Genomic DNA, 17242 nt, shown 5'->3' on the forward strand with positions numbered 1-17242 from the left:
TACAGCAAATGAGGAGGTGTCTCTCTCTCTAGAGCTGTCCGAGTAGGATGCCGCCAACTCTGGTCACGTTCTTCGTTTTATTTGACAAAAGCTGCACATCATACGGTGCATTAGCACACTGACAGAGGAGTGACAAATGTTTCCAACACCACTGGCTTGAGCCAACATTGACGTCAACTCTCGGCGTGCCTCCCGAGCATGCATGCCAGTATCTGTGCCTTGGTTATGTATTCACACGGCGAATCTTTTTCTTCCGTTCGCAAGATTAGCAAAGTGGCACTTTGAGCCAAGCGCCTGACCATTCGCACTTTCTTTCTTTCTTTCTTTCTTTCTTTCTTTCTTTCTTTCTTTCTTTCTTTCTTTCTTTCTTTCTTTCTTTCTTTCTTTCTTTCTTTCTTTCTTTCGTTCTTTGGTCGTTCACTTTATAGCTCACCATGGCTCGCTCTCTCACGATTTCCGCGCCGAGTGTGGTTTGATTCTCCCGCAAGAGAGACTCCAAAGTGATAGAGACGCTTTTGGCGCAGCGTTGACTTTTTTCTTGTGTTGGGGCTTTCTGTGATGACGTTCATTTGGCTGCCTGCTCTCGCTCTCTCCTCCCCTTGAATTATTTGCAGGTGGCGTGAACCGGGATTTGGCTAAGCTTCGCGCAGTCTACTAATAAAATCGTAATCTAGTCGATCTTCATGTGTCACAGTGTAAAAAATAAAGCAACGGATAAAGCAAAGAGAAGACAATTGTGCGCTCATATGGTTAACCCGTGGACGAATCGCGTGGCCTCTCAATGTCGAGACCGGTACTCTGCAGATTATGGTGCACACGAGCTCACTGGGGGGAACTAACACGTGCTGATACGAGTTGTAGTACTGCAGCTAGTGAAAGTGTAGGTGCGAATCGTATACGAAGAAGAAATTAGGATTTGCGCCGAGCCATTCGCAATCGACGAAAATTCCTCAACAAAAGCACTGATGATTCAATAAGCATTTGATAGTTACGACATCCTTCCGGATAAGGAATGGACAAGTGAGAGGCCGAACTCGCAAAGATATTCATTGGTAAGTGCTCTTTGCCATAGGCTGGCCACCTTCGTTGATAATTTGTCCAGCATGTCGAATGGCTGGCATTAGCTCTTACAAGCAGTTCTAGAGTAAGGACCTTTTTGGTGAATACGGTATCTGGGGCCGAATTCACAAAGTTCTTCGTTCGTAACAACCCTTTAACATTAGGTGGTTGCCTTCGCCTATAATATGCTCGCTATTCAAGTTGATCGGCGCCAGTTCTTAAGAAGTGCTCTAGCGTATGAACTTCTTTGACAATGCAGGTCCCTTCTTATTTTCTTTTTCCTTAAAGGGACAGACAGCTGCTCGGAACATGAATCGAGATAACCCCGCTGATGGACTGATTCCCTATCGTAGTGGCTAAAACGAGCCATGTTTTACTCAGTAAACTTGTATTTCTATTTTTAATTCATCAATAAAAGTCACGAAAGATGACCTTTGGCGCTCAACGCGGCAAAAACATGAAGCTGCATAAGAGGTCCACCACGTGACCTTCTACGAGTGTACGTGGTTCCTGGTCTTTTTATTAGTATTGAAATGTAGTATGGTTTTTATTATTATAAGTTTTTCCTGACTTACAGTGTGCAGGTAAGCCTTCGTTTCTAGTGAGAAGAAAAGTAGCGCTGCCTTCGCCTTCGTTTTTGATGAGTTGGCTTGGCTCGTCTATCGACAGAACAACGACGACCAGCCAGCCATGACGTAGGCGTGTAATTGGGGGAAAACGCGGCAAAAATATAAGAAATGTCTTTACAACAACGCGAACTCATCCCACCAGCAATGTAGGTGGTTAACCACAGTTACACTCACTCCGGTGACAACAGAAGGATGGGCGGCTTTCGCAGATTGCGAGAAGGGCTATCGACATCGCTCTCACTTCTCATCGTTGCTGGAAGAGGGAATTACTTTTTTCGAGGCTGCTCAGATCGAAAAGTTTCGCTTACTAAATGTCCACGCGGTTTCGGAAGTAACTGTTGCAGATGTAAATACTGCCAGAGGTGAATTTTGCGTTGCGCCATAAAAAACAAGGTCCTTAAATATTGGTTGTCAGTCCCTTTAAGAATTTTTTTCCATTTCACATTATTTCATATCGACATCTAATGCGATGACATTTATTTCGCATCATTGGTCAAGCCTGGCGAACCCCGCGAACTCGCGAGAGATTGCGTGAACAACTCCTGCAAATTGGCAGACGCTGTAAAGGAACGTCTACCTGTGCCAGAATTCTGAGGCCGAAGTTACGCAGCTTTTCGTTCGTAAGGACCATTTGCTTTTTGGCCGGCCTTCATCGCAAGCACAATGTTTGGTGTGACGATTGGCCGGTGCTTGTTTTTGCAAATTGTTGCAGCCTACGAACAGAATTATGAATGCGTTCCCTGTGTCCACATTCACAAAGAAAGCTCTTCCTCTATAATTGTTCAGGCGATAAAATTCCAACCAATCCTGACAATCGACATATTAGCGAAGGCGACCGGCTAAGGACAAAGAGCACTTACGAAAGAAAAGCTTTTTGTGAATTCGGCCGTCTGTCTCACGCGCCGCTTCCCTGATGGGCAGAGTTTTATGTCGACTAAACCACTGCTGCTGGGTCTCCTCTTCAGTGGCGTGTCGTGCATCTTTGACGCCACGGTAGAACAGGGACCGAATTCGCAAAGCTTTCCGCTTCTGAGTTCTCTTTTCCGTAGGAGCATTATGATTGGCTGTAATTTGCTCTTACGAACAATTCGTAAGATCCTTTTATTCTGAAGGCGGGCTGAGTTTCCCGTGGCGCTCTCCTCCCAATTAACAGTGAAAAGGGCGCACACGTCCATTTAGTGAATAGACGCGAATACCGTTTCTCCATGCATGAACACACACACACAAAAAAGGAGTTATTTCTGTCATCGAAGAACCCGTTGGTGCAATAAGCTCACGAGTATACACACTGTCGGGAAGATGGATGCAAAACAACGCTTCACCGACAGGATTCACCGTTAAAAGAAAAGTCAATTGGCTTACAACCTACGTAGACAAATGGAGACAATTACATTAAAGGGTGAAAAAGGCAGAGGTCAGTTCGGGTTCGAGCGGCGGTATAGTTGTACCGACGCGAGTCTGAGCTTTTATACTACAGAACCCTCTCTCGTTTATTAAATGGCGGAGGCGTGAACGAATATATCTATAAAAAAATCTAAATAACAAAACATCGCCAATAATAAACCGATGCAGCGAAAAAAACAAAGAATAAGTTGGAAAAGCGAAGACGAAAGAAATGACAAGCTGGATAAACTTCACGTAACCAATAACAGTTGCTATTTGTTCAATGAGTAGTTAACACGATAAAGGAGGCACCATATCTATATGCAGCCTGCAACCATGGGCAAAAAAGCAGGTACCGCTAACTGCAACCCCAGGGCATTGCAACCCTAAGTACGAACGCGACCAATGCACCCAAAAAACCCACGATATGTGAAAGTGTGAAAGTTGCACACAATGTGGACAGTGCACATGAAAATCCGATGTGAGCACGCTCAGCAGGAGCGCGACGCGTACGTGTTGAGTAATCAGAAGCTTTCACACGTTTAGCCAAGCGGCAACTGAAGAAGCTCGGGCCAAATAGTTTTTTTTTTTTTTTTCCTTTGTAAGAACTGCTTATCGCTGGCGGCTGCCACTTCCGCTAATAATCTGGGGCGGAATTCACTAAGCGAACTTACGCGAAATTTGGTATAAGAAGAAATCTTACGAAAAAAGCGTATTCACAAAGCTAAATCTGTTCGTAAGATAAGCAAGCTTGCGATGCCCGCCGCTGCAAAGACGAGCTCTGTAGTCGAAGAAATGCGTATATGTAAGAGTAGGACAGGTGTGCACTTCAGCGTTTGCGCCAATAGTAACGTAAGTCGATTCACAAAACCTAAACAGCCGCTGCAGATGACGACGTAAGAAATTTCTACGATAGGGGTGCAGTTGCAAACGCAATTATGACTATCTGCGCCGCTCGAGCTGAAAAATTAAATTATGGGGTTTTACGTGCCAAAACCACTTTCTGATTATGAGGCACGCCGTAGTGAGGGACTCCGGAAATTTTGACCACCTGGGGTTCTTTAACGTGCACCTAAATCTAAGTACACGGGTGTTTTCGCATTTCGCCCCCATCGAAATGCGGCCGCCGTGGCCGGGATTCGATCCCACGACCCCGTGCTCAGCAGCCTAACACCATAGCCACTGAGCAACCACGGCGGCTGCTCGAGCTGACGCGGGTGAGCGTTGGAATGCGCTGTAGCGGCTGATTGGCCAGAGACCAGAACTAATAGCCGAGGATGGCGTGTGCTTGTATCTTTGCGGCGCGCTCTGATTTGTCATCTGAAAGTGCATGGAGCTGTTTCAGAGCGTAATTGTATTGAGCGTGCGCTGCTGTTGCAGGCAGCAACATTAATGCTGTGCGGCGAATTTCTGCCTAATGTCTGATAGGCTTTCTATATGCTTGCAATAGCCTGAATTTTCATACTCGTCATGACGCTCTATTGGGTGTTATCAAATAGAAGTGCCCGTCCATGACAACCATAAAGTTTGTCATTGATGTGTTATGAGCACTTCTATAGTACATATATTTTTTTCTAGTTTGCGCTTTCTCTTGCTCAAAGGGCTCAGGGTGATTATTTTTCCAACGCTTTGAGGCTGTTATTCTCCATGCGAGATGAAACAATGAAAAATCACCTAACGTTTCTAATTATCAAAACTTGTTGCTGTTGCACAATTCGCTATCGTATTCCGTGCTAAACCTCAGCCTTCTATTATATAGCTTATAGTTTCAATTCAGCACTAATTCAAAGCAGCGTAGTGTCTGTGCCTGCGGTTTCGCTCATTCTGTGGCCTACAGTGTGAACCAACGCATGCGTACGACGGATGACAATCCTGTCTATGATATGCAGCAGTACGTCAATACGATGACATAAAAAATTGGCGAACAATAGCACATACCACCATTGACACGAAAATCGTGCGGACTGCTTGAACAAGAGTGATGCTGTGAAATAAAATGCGTCTCACGAACGAAGCGCACAATTGTCGCATGGGTGTCCACACACACACACACACACACACACACACACACACACACACACACACACACACAAACGCGCGCGCGCAACCACGCACAGGCACAAACACACACTAACGCACAAACATACACACGCACGTACACACACGGGCGCGCACGCGCGCACGCACAGACACAAACACACACACTGACGCACATGCACGTACAGGTACACACGCACGCGCGGAAACAAACGCGCCCACACTCACACGCACGCAGACACAAACACGCCCTCAACGACGCACAGACACATACACACCCACACGCAGACACGAACACACGCGCACACACACGGACGCAAAGGTACAAACACACACATACACACACATGTACGCACAGACACACACACACACACGCAAAGACACCCGCACTCACGTGCGTGCGCGAACGCGTGTACCGTATATTCATGGTTATAATACTGCCACTGTTACGGTTCACTTTGTGCGGAAATGAAGGGCATGGGACACGACGTGCCTAATCGTCACGCTCGTCGACATGAAAAGACTTGTCCGTCAGGTGTGTGCGACGAGATTATGCACCAGTGCAAATCCTACTCTCCTTTGGCCTACCTTCACCCCCTCTACGCCAGGGAGTGGTTTGTCTCTGTATTCCTCTGTGTGAGTTCACCCGAAGTGTCCTCACAAGGCCCTCTACCAGGGACCAAGAGAGAATGAGCTTGCCCGGATGGTGAAGGGTATAAGAAAACAAGCGAGCCGCCGCGTGGAGACATCTCTGCCCTTGCGTGCAGGAGCACAAACGCCGATCGTTTCCGTACTTTTTTCATTTTTATTTGTCTTGAGCGCACCGTTCACCAGTAGCGATGTATTAAACTTCTGTTATTTGTTTTTACGTCACCTCGTCTTCCCTGCCGAACCCTCTCAATGGTTAACCTGGTTTGAGCTCCACACGAACGCTGTTGAAGGTCGCAGAAACCATGTCCCCGTAACAACAGGGGGCAGCCTTAACTCAACTTTTTATTCTGACACGTATGATGCCTCCGGTAATGCACACCTAATTTTTTTAAGCGAGCCAAAAATATCAGCGTAATGATGTTTCTTGATGCTCTGAGTGGTGACAAATGCAGGCGATGACGAATGCAGTAATACCAGTTGTTAATAGACGATCAGCATCAGCTCTTCTACATCGCGCAAGTGGGAAAGAACAGTAAAAAGGAATAATAATAATAATAATAATAATAATAATAATAATAATAATAATAATAATAATAATAATAATAAGTAGATATAGTAGTAGTAGTAGTAGTAGTAGTAGTAGTAGTAGTAGTAGTAGTAGTACTAGTAGTAGTGAGAAAGAGAGAATAATAGAAGAGAGGAAAGGCTGGGAGGTAGGATATTCAGACGCACGTCCGGTTTACTACCCTGCACTGGTAGTAGTATAGCAGTAGTAGTAGTAGTGGTGGTGGTGGTAGTAGTAGTAGTAGAAGAAGTAGTAGTAGTAGTAGTAGTAGTAGCAGTAGTAGTAGTAGCAGTAGTAGTAGTAGAAGTACGGTTAGATACACACGTTAGGGTTAGATACACACAGACGTTAGGGCACGGTCTGCATGGTGTGTGCAAGGCTGTATACAGGAGAGCATATATTACAGAGCGTCTGCTGGTATGACGCATAATGGTGGTATCGAGATGCCGCGTCTTGAAAGCCCAATATTTCTCCTTCAGTTCTCCTTCTTCTGGGTTTGTTTGACCTGATGCTGACACCTGAACAAGGTTGTTTAGTGATATACTACTAGTTTAATAGTTTAGTCAGCACAGTGTCGGAGCAACTTCGTGCTGCAATGCTCTCTACCGTCCGCTTTGTTTCTTCTTCTTTTTTTTTTCCTCGCCGCAATAGCTGTGTACCTCGAACATGTCATTTTCTCAACGAATAATAAAGCAAAAGCGACTGGTTGGCCCGGCATTCCTCTCACGACTGCAGCGTAAGTCTCTCCACGCCTTACTTCCCGCCCTGCAGTTGTTCTTGCGGCTGTAAATTATAAGCGGCTGAGCCGATTCGTTCGCCTCGGCAGTTCCGTCATTTCTTTATTTGCGCCGCGAATCACACAAGACCGAAACAAAGCAAAAGAGAGAAAGATCAACGCACGCTCTTGGTCGCCGCTGGACGGCAACTTCAAGAAAGGCTATGTCTCGGTTGCTGTCTTTGTTGAGGTATGGTGACAAACTCCGGCCCGAGCAACCACTCCTGGCGGTGGCTCAGCGGCTGTGGCGTTCTGTTGCTGAGTACGAGGTCGCAGGTTTCGATTCCCGACCGCAGTGGTCGCATTCCGGAAAACGCTGGTACACTTATATATTTAGGGGCACGTTAAAGAACCCCAGGTGGTCGAAATGAACGCCCCCCCCCCTCCCACCTTTATAGGGCGTCCTCATAACGCAATGTGTAATTTAGGGACGTTGAACCCCATAATTTTAGCTCGGCAGTGACGGCCTCGGTCAGAACCGGCAAGCCCAAAATCCTTGCTCACTGCCATTAATGTTCACCAACCCTCTAAATATAGGTGTCTAAACTGACAGTGCTATCTACGAACGCCGCGTATACTTGCGAGACGCCGGTTATTCCGACAGCAACACGTTTGAGAATAGGCCATTTCCCACTTAACAGCTTGTCTTTGGGGCTGCGAGCGGGAAATCAGCGAGGCAATCGCAAAACCGAGCGTGCGCAGTAGAGTCCGTCCAAGCAATGCTTTCTTTTCCTTTCTGTTTCTTTTTTTTTTCCAGTCGTTTTTCAATCAACACCGCCATCCGAGAGAAAAATTGGCTTCCTTTATTTCTCTCGATCAACCATAGTGCAGATGGTGGCGGTGATATGCCCTTCGCGACCTCATCGCGTATACGCCAACCGAGAAAAACCGAGTTTCTCTATTCCTTTCTTCCTGTTCTTTTCATTCGCTCTCTCTCTGTCCTTTCGTTCTTTCTCTTCCGCACTTCCTTTTTTCTTCGTCTTCTTCGGCGTTTGTCCACAAAGGCCACTGTGGCCAATGCGTAGACTCCATTTGAGCATCTCAAATAGCAATTTATTCCTCATGCGTGTGCTCATGTACATATGCTGTCTGTGTCTCTCTGGGAAGAACAGATAGCAAAAACAGTTTTGGGACTCTCTTTGGTTAATCGATGTTTAAAACCACTCATGCGCTAATCATGTTTCCGAAACACTGTAAATTCTTCTTCCGCTACGCTGCTTCCGTTGTGTAGTCCGTTTACACGCTACTTAATTGCGCAATTATGTACATGCGAGTGTTTTCTTTTCTGCTTTCCTTTCTTTCTTCTTTTTTTAAGCGCCACTAGAATTGACGAAAGCTTTTCTGATATGCTACTAGGGGTACCCGGTGACACCACAACTCGCCTCTTTTATACGATTTATGTGTTTTTATTTTTATTTTCTTCTTTTAACCAGACGCGATGACGAGAACGTACAATTCCGATGCTCTTGCATTCTTACGCATGTGCGATTTGGAAAAACCACGCCACAAGCTTGAGCGATGTATGTAGTTCCTGTAGAGTTTAAATGAAACTGGGTCTCGTACAAACGCGTGGCAACAAAGAGGCCGGTAACAGTCGCGTGCACAGCGAAATTGCTATATTTCGGCCCAGGGCCACGGAACAAATACGAGAAACCTATAGTGGACTCAAGCGAACGCAACTTTATTTATGTCACCGTAATACATGCGTAGGAACAGTAGATGTCGCCATCAGCGTGCATATTTACAAAATCCTTGGCTAGAAACTTGGGCACACTGCGCAGGAACGTCCGCCACAGGGCAGGCGTCACGTGAAGAGTGTAGAAGAACGTAGAAAGGCCATGGTTCTAATAGCCCCCCCCCCCCCCCCTGCCCCGTAACTGAATTTCGGGTCATTTAGTAAGGACGTCCGCAGAAAGTTCGTATCTGCATTCACGTGCATTCTTTGATTTGTTCGAATGCGTAGGGTCATCCCCCGCAAAAATATATATATATATATATATATATATATATATATATATATATATATATATATATATATATATATATATATTTATCTTTAGGAAGGAATAGAGGCTCAAGAAGGGACTCGAATTAATTAATTGAACAGTGAATCTTCCTGGAGAGATGAAGCGGAAAAGTATCCGCAACTTGGGTTTCAGAATATTTTCGGTAGTTAAAAAGAGCTCTGAACAGCAGTTTGACGAGCGCGGCATAGCCATTCATGGAATGCATGACAGAAAAGGGAGAATATAGCCTTGTTGCCATACGAAGTGTGAACCTGGCGAGAGAGAGAGAGAATCAACTTTTATTGAGCCCTTAGTAAAGGTTGGTGCGCGCTGGCGCCAGACGGGGTGGAACATTCTTCCCAGGTCCCATATGCGTCCAGCACTTCCTGGTCCCTAGCCGCCAGCGCGAGCTGAATCGGTAGGTCGGGGCTGGACAACAACGTCTCCCATCGCTCTGGGTGGTTGGGGCTGGGGAGGGTGGGGGGTATGGATGGTGGGGGGTTCTTGAGCTTAGTGCACTCTCGCGGTGGCGCCTCAACCCCAGCATGTGGTGCTCATCTCAACAGCATCAAGACGTTGAAACAGCATTGAAAGAGACAAGTGCAACCACTGTTATCGCGGCCAGTGATAGACCGTCTACTCCCTGTATCACATTCTTCGGAAGTCAGCAACGACCGCATCTGTATTGCGAGTTTCCGACATCGGGCCCAGCAGCTATCAGGGCTCCCCGTGGGCCCACGGTCTGCGCTCGTCCACAAGCGCCGATTCCGGCTCTTCTTGAACGCTCGAATATATCACGCGGCTTGCAGCATCGCTACTTCCATGAACCCTCAGGCTTTTTAACCCTGCTCTTCTTACGACACCAGCATCGTTTTTATCGGGATCAGATTCAATTATGATGATGATAGGGAAGGGGGGGGGGGGGTGGACGTTATTTGTGTCTAGGGATTTCCCGCCCATCCGTCCCCAGCTAAGCAAACTAACCTAACTGCAGCAGCTCATATCGCATTGACCACCTTAGAAACTTCTTCGCTGTCTGTAAACTGCCGCTGCTCATGTTAACCACTCTTGGCGAAAAAGTCGAATTGAGCGAGACGTCGAACAATGCTATGACCTTCCTTCTTCTGCTTGGTCCCCATCGTGCAGAAACTTCTGTGCATTTTCGTAGTGCCTGGACATATGTTATTTAACTCTTTGGCTCAAGCTCTTTGTGTCCAAGCGTTAAACGAAATAAATAACTATTTGGCTCACGTTCTCAGTTCATGAAGGCAGCTTTTTCAAACAGAATTTCGTTACGAAAATGAAGTTCTCTGTTCCTGAAGTTAATTTACTGCAGCACCATCAGAAGTGCGAACCACGGCGCGGAGAATATGCTTTTCGTCAGAAACTGCGTATAAGGGCGGCGTCAAGTGTTTTGCCAACCAAGGGCCCTATAACGTAAAACAATTCCAATCTGCTTTTATTCCGATCTGCTGACGTCAAACTTACGTAACCACCGATGCGATTATCGGACGGTAACCCGCAGCGTTGTTTTAAAAGCCCAATCAAACGCACTCCTCGTTTATAGGAGGTAACCTTTTTTTTTTCTTTCAAAGTGAATAGCATTGTTTACATTGAGCAGATTTTTCTTATAGAATTGCCTGAAAGGACGCGAAGAGCACGCACAAGTGGAGAGGGGTTCGATAGGGCCGAGCCAGCGCAGTGAAAGTTGATATTCGGAGGAGGAGGGTGGTGCCGGCGTTTGCGATTTCCGCCTGCGGTGGCTGATAGAAAATAGCGACGGAGTGCAACGGAAAGTTAAAAATGTCACCAGAACGGATCCTCACCAAAGAAGAGTTGGTAAAGTAATGTCGTATACGTGCCGAAAGGGCTGGATAATTTCATACTGCCACGGAAACATTTTTATTATACGCAAATAAATCCAAGCTCCCCGGCCGCTCCGAGTAGCTAGTGCCATCGCAATCGGCGGGCAGCCATTTTCTATTCTTTCGGAACGGGGCAATCTCCGGCTATTAAGAAAAAAATTCAGTTTTGTTCGGCATTTAATGCATCTTTAACGTCTACACGTCACTTTGACGCGGTGAGCCTTCTCGGTTTTGTGACGCCGCGTGACAGACAAGCGAAGTGGGCGCAGAACGAAAACGTTTGATCAATATCAGAATATTAGGGCGAAAAAGCGTCGAATCAGAATTAATTATTTTTCTTTCATTTGGTCTAATCGTGTGTAATGAGTGTGCAGACATCATATCAGATGGGGCGTTTTCACGGTTTTCGTGACGTCGCGTGAGAGACAAGTGAAGTCGGGGTGGCTTGGAAATTTTTGACCAATTAGGGAGGACTGATTTATTTATTTATTTATTTATTTATTTATTTATTTATTTATTGTACCCTCAAGGCATACAAGCATTATAGAGGGGAGGGGGTCAATCATTCAACATAAGTTCAGTTATTTGCACATACACAATCAAAAATGTCAAAAAATGGGAATGAATGTAATTTCTAATAACAAAAATTCACACTGTCATGCACGGCTTATACAATGATTACGGCAAGAACATACCATTGCAACCGATTGAGACACTAAAAGATGAAGTTTCCAACCAACATAGAGAAAAAAAACGTTGGAATGCGTTAAATTTCGCTGGAAAGAGCATCACGAAAATGGTCACAGTTGGTAATGTTAACTAATGAGGCGGGAAGATTGTTCCAGTCGAGGCTGGTTTTGGGCAGGAAAGAGTGCGAGTATGTTGCAGTGTTTTGGTGAGGAACATGGACTTTATGGTTGTGATCAAGTCGAGATGAAACAAAATTAGGCGGTTTAATCAGACGCGTCCTAAGAACATGATTATGATGATAGATCTTATGAAACAATGCAAGTCGAGATAGTTTCCGTCTATTTGCAAGCGGGGGCAGATTAAGTATTGATTTCATGTTAGTTGCAGAATGCAGAATGCAGAATTGGAATAGAAGCAGAATTGGAATAGAAAAGTTTGGAATAGCTTTACGTTATAGCGCCCCAAGATACATCGCTGTTTGATGTCGACGCTATAGGCTGTAGACCTTCGCTGTTAATGTATTTTTTGTCAGACTGTATTTGCATTTATTAGCAAGAATACGGTTTGTTAATAGCGGAGAGAATGATGGACAACGTTATCTATCTATCTATCTATCTATCTATCTATCTATCTATCTATCTATCTATCTATCTATCTATCTATCTATCTATCTATCTATCTATCTATCTATCTATCTATCTATCTATCTATATTTAATTTGGCGCTCGAACCGCAGCGGGGTACGTTAGTGTCACCTCACAGATTTCAGAACGTTCGCGCATGATTGTGTGTTTTTCGTCGAACAAAGTTCTCAAAACTCACTAGGTCGAGTCTTTGGTTCGTTGATATTGGAATGTAATCCTTGCTTATCTATGAACTATTCGTAAATCCTCATGACGTCACGAGGAGCCAGTGCATGAACTATGAGCCCGTTTTACCTTCTGGCATCTTTTCTGCATAACCAAAACTCCGACCACCGTAAAACTAACACTTCGGGCATTTCTTTTAAAGGGCTGCCTTTTCGATGTGCAGACTTCGGCAGCGTAAAATGCCCCCTGAAAGTGTCAACCCTTCTCTTTAAGAGCAACCTACATCGTTGTTGTGTCTGTGACAGCCCCTGTTAGATTGCATTTCGACGGGATTCGGACAGCATCCAGGCGTCTCAAGGTCCGATTTCAAGTGTGTCTGCAAGGCCTCGCCGACTCCCATGTAAACATGCTCAGACTGCGTGTGGGAAGAGCTTCGTCGCCTATATGAGACTCGGACGTGACCGAATGCACAACCACTCACAATGTGCGTCGCCCATCGCCCTTGCCTGAAAGGCTGGTGGCTTTCGGCAGCGCTTTGCCAAGCGAAGTAACTGCTACGGATGGATATCCCCTTGCTGCGCAGCGACAGTCTCGCCGGAGACTTCTCAGAACTGTCCACCTCGCGCCCGCATATCACCAGGTCCAGCTGCGTTCGGAAAGCCGCGACCGTCCTTCCATTACTCACGATCGATTCTACAGTATTAAAACGATCACGTTTGTCTTAGCATCGGCACCCGCCGGCTTACGACGGATAACGTTGGATATCCTATAAATGTGTATTTCGGCTAATCGAAGGCGCTGAGAAATGGGACAGAATGCGATGCTGACGACAGAGACGACGACCCGTACGACATCCCCACTTCACCCCCCTTGCAGAGATGGTTCCATTTCGTAATTTTTACGTAACGGGATAACACCACAAGCATTGGCGGCGCGCCAGCGTGCCGCCTGCGCTTGCCGTATAGCGATGCCCATCAGTGAAGGGTTACTGCGACGTGGGCACAGTGCCTTATCATTGCACAATCACTGCACACCCGCACATAAGATATTCCAATGCCCTTTGAATGGCCGTTATCTACCCGGCCGTCTCTAAAGGTTGAGTCATGAGGAAGCTCAAAGAGGTCCGAATTGGGAGACGTACTACCTACGAATGTTCGCCAGCGGGCCTATTTCCGTGGAGTTTGGCAAAATTACAAAATTTCTTCCGTCTATTTATTTACCGCTGTCAAGAGGTGCAACATTTTAACACACACTGTCGGGCGACTTCAATTCTGTGTGCAGAGAAAACGATGTTTCTGCCTGTGCCAAGGCAGCAAACAGAATGAAGCGTTTCACGTGCGTCGTGGCGCCCGCGCAAGATCCATGCGTACGCGGTTGCTGCCAGATCCATGCCAGATGTACATATGTGTTCTACGCGGTTGCTTCAGCATAGATATAGGGTATTATTTGGTCATTTTAATAAACGTTTTAACAACAACAGACAGCATGTAAGTGTTGAGCTCAAAAAATCCTGTGGAGGAGTTGCTTCGACGCCTTCTTTAAAGCGTAAGATCCGCGGCACTGTGATTATCGACGCTGTCACAATACCGAGATATGGTTGGACTATACTGCCAGTGCGCCGGTGAAGAACGCCGAAGTGGACCGTCGCGCGACTCTGGCGGGAAAGGCCGCGCTGTCCGCGTCGTCGTGGGAGCGGCGGGCCGCGAACCGTGCGGCGGTTGCCGTCGACCCTGGGACTTGGGGGCCGACTGGCGGGCGTGCGGGTGGCCGCGAACCAAGTCAGAGACGTTGCGTCCACCGCGAAGAACGCGATGGGCCAAGGTGAGCGGACTTCCGCAGACACGAGGGGGAAGCCAAGGCCGTTCCCAGCTGCCCGCACAGCCGCCAGCGAGCGGCGGCGCCGCCACTCGCGCCCGGGCTAGTCGTGCGGCTCCTATGGGATACTCCTCGACGCCGGATACTCGCACACACTCGGTGAGTGCAGCCGCCGCGGGCCGCGCGTTCGCACTCGCGGCGCGGGCCGCCGCACGGCGCCGCGACGGCAGCGCGGGCGACACCTTGTACGCGACGCGCGCTCGGCGCGACCGCTGCACACGCGGGCGCCTCGCGGTGCTATTTTGGGAAGCGGCTTTCGCCGACGACCGAGCGCCACGCGTGACGCCTAGTGGGGCGCCCAGCGGCGGTGGTTGTGAGCAGCCGATGGTGCGTCCTGGCAAGCGTCGCTGACGCGCTCGTCTTGCCTCGTCGCCTGTTGGCCGCCCTTGGCTACGTCGGGGAAGACGGGGTGGACCTCCCGCTTCTTCTGCTTCTATAGGTTTTCTTTCTGTCGTGTTTTCCTTTTATTTTTATTTCAAGCAGGGCAAGTATATTGAAATGTACTCCTCGAGGCACGGTGTCTAAACCCGCTATCGCTAAACGCTAGCCTGTTCGCTGTTGATCACTCATGCGCTTTCTGAGACTGCATTACTGGCTGCGCTAAGGCTGCCCAGAAGCGTCGCTAAATTACGTTCACGCTTGGTTGGAAGTGCAACGTGTGCAAACCCGGATTTAACCTCTAGTTGCAAGCTTGTGTAAGCTCTACGTACTTAAAGGAGTGAACATATTAAATCCTGTAGCGATGTACCGAATTTAAGTGCCTTAGGCGAGGGCACCTGTTATGAAAGAAGCTATAATTCATGCCGATTCATTTGAAGTTGGAGAAGAAGTAACAGGTGCGAGTTCGCCTCGAGCTGCTTTTATTTAATTTTTTTTCCATGTGACGATAGTGGAAGGAGAGGGGCGGGGGGGTGCACGTGCTGTTTATTATTGTTTGTTGCATTTAGCCGCACTGCAAATGAGCACAGGCGCATTGCGCGGCTACTCCGGATATTTTCCATAGAAGGGCTTTTTACTACTTTTATGAGGACCAGACATGCCGCTCATAGGGGACCATTTTAGTTGTCAATATGCGAATGGCTGCACGATTCTGAGCCGTCACTGCGGTGTGCTAGAATATGCATTTTGTAAATCTCACTGTGGCCCTTGCTGCCGAAATTAAGAGTCGACGTTTGACTGCGATCGCGTGTTTCAGTAAAACTACCCACTGCAAGCTCCAGACTAAGCTGAAAGCGTGAAGTGCCTGTAGCGCCGAACCAGCGTGCGATTGCCATGACTAGGTTTTGCTTTCCTGTGCGCTTCATATTGGAGAATCATAATTGGTGAAAGTAGATGTAACTTGATTCACCTTGGTCAACCTTGATCAAGAGGTGTCAAGGTGCATGCACTTTTACCGAATTGGCGACTTTTCATCTTCTTTCTTTTCACGTCTCAGTTTTGTTCGCTCTTACCATGCAAGATAGAGTAATCGCGGCTCCATAGAGCTGGCCGCCTTTTGGGCGCTTTCTTGTTTCGCTGTTTCGCAGGCAGAAATAACAAGCGTGCATACATTGCCTACTGTCGTATACTGTGGTGTGATGTCATGAAGGGCGGTAACACACCTCTTAGTTTCGCATCACTCGAGTGCCATTAGGTAGTATTCCATGGGTCGTGAAAAACAGTGAAACGTGCAGCACTGGTGAATCGTGTGCCAAAGCAGTGGTAAATCTGAACCCGTCATGATTCACGAAGCAAGTCGTACGCAAGATCTGTTGGTGAGAACATGGCGGGTGGGTAATTAAAATGGCGAGCACATTAGCTCGCGAAGACAGACGCTGCCCGTGACGAACGGTTCTTCTGAACGAAAAGTTTTGCGAGTTGGACTTTTGAATTGAATGAATAAGTGCCTGAATTTTGAATACTAGTTGTTCTGGTTGTTATTAACTTTACTCTCTATGGTTATGCCGCTTGTGTTGGTCATGCGAGCCGTAATGCAGTTATTATGCTCGCAGACGGTCACACTCAACGTGTCAGGAAGTCGGTCTTGTCAGCCAGGTACCTGCGTTGTTTAGTCTTCTGCTTTCTTTTTCCCAGTTGCATCAGTGATGTGATTGACGTGATGCAGAAAACATCTCACAGTGTGAGTGTGACACGAAATTCAGCCATTCAATGCAGTGCAAAATATAAATACCTGTTGGCTAACGTGCGGTATGCGCATCACGGTGAGTTTTCCTCTTGACGTGCAAAGAAAGCGCCGCATGGTGCCTCTCATGTGACGTTTTCCTGACACGTCTGGCGCTCAGCATGGGGCAAACGCTGTTGTTGAGCAAGTTGCTCAGGAACAATGCAGCAGCTGAATCTCTATGCTCATAGTGAAACGCGGAATACGTGGAGAGAGAGAAACACCAGTTGCAGGATATTACTCAATCTGCGGTGAAAAAGAGAAAATATAACGAACTATATTTTAACAAAATATAAGTTCATAGTTCTCAGTCGTTACATCGCATTGCTCATTGCATGCACGCGCAAGAATCGTAGCCGGCACTTGTGCATATTGTCACGTAGTATAGTGGCAGTGAAGAAAGCAGCAAAACTGGGAATGAAGAAACTAGCGTTCTTTTTTGTTTTAGGGGGGGGGGGCGTACCTGTGCCCTCAAAAACAGGCTGCGCTCAAAGCCTACAGGGTGCGCGAACACAGTCGGCGATCGTCGAAAGTCTGATCAGCGGGTCGAGCGCTCAGACTTTTACTCATCAGTCATCGAAGGTTCTAGAGCAATCGCTGGTGCCCGCTTGTCTCCCAGAAAGTTCTACACCATTCGCGTCGCGCATACACGCACTCAGATTATACGAGGTTCGGTGACAACCAAACTGCGGATAGAACCACCGATAACATTCTAAATACTTCCGATACATGCAGAC

The 17242-nt window shown here is 47.1% G+C and overlaps 1 protein-coding gene across 4 annotated transcripts in view; it reads left to right on the forward strand.

The window, feature by feature from the left end:
• The window catches only part of LOC135918209 (hormone receptor 4-like), a 197737-nt gene that overhangs the window by 24745 nt on the left and 155750 nt on the right, over window positions 1-17242 (forward strand). For 3 of the 4 annotated variants that reach the window (XM_070539226.1, XM_065451892.2, XM_065451893.2), the window contains exon 1: window positions 13787-14443. The exons of the other annotated variant lie outside the window; for it this stretch is intronic. The gene's annotated coding sequence lies outside the window, so the exon portion shown is untranslated. Of the gene's footprint in view, window positions 1-13786; window positions 14444-17242 lie in introns of those variants that run through there. 4 annotated transcript variants of the gene reach the window in all.

Source organism: Dermacentor albipictus, chromosome 1 (genome assembly GCF_038994185.2).
Source record: "Dermacentor albipictus isolate Rhodes 1998 colony chromosome 1, USDA_Dalb.pri_finalv2, whole genome shotgun sequence".
NCBI classification, from domain to species: Eukaryota; Metazoa; Arthropoda; class Arachnida; order Ixodida; family Ixodidae; genus Dermacentor; species Dermacentor albipictus.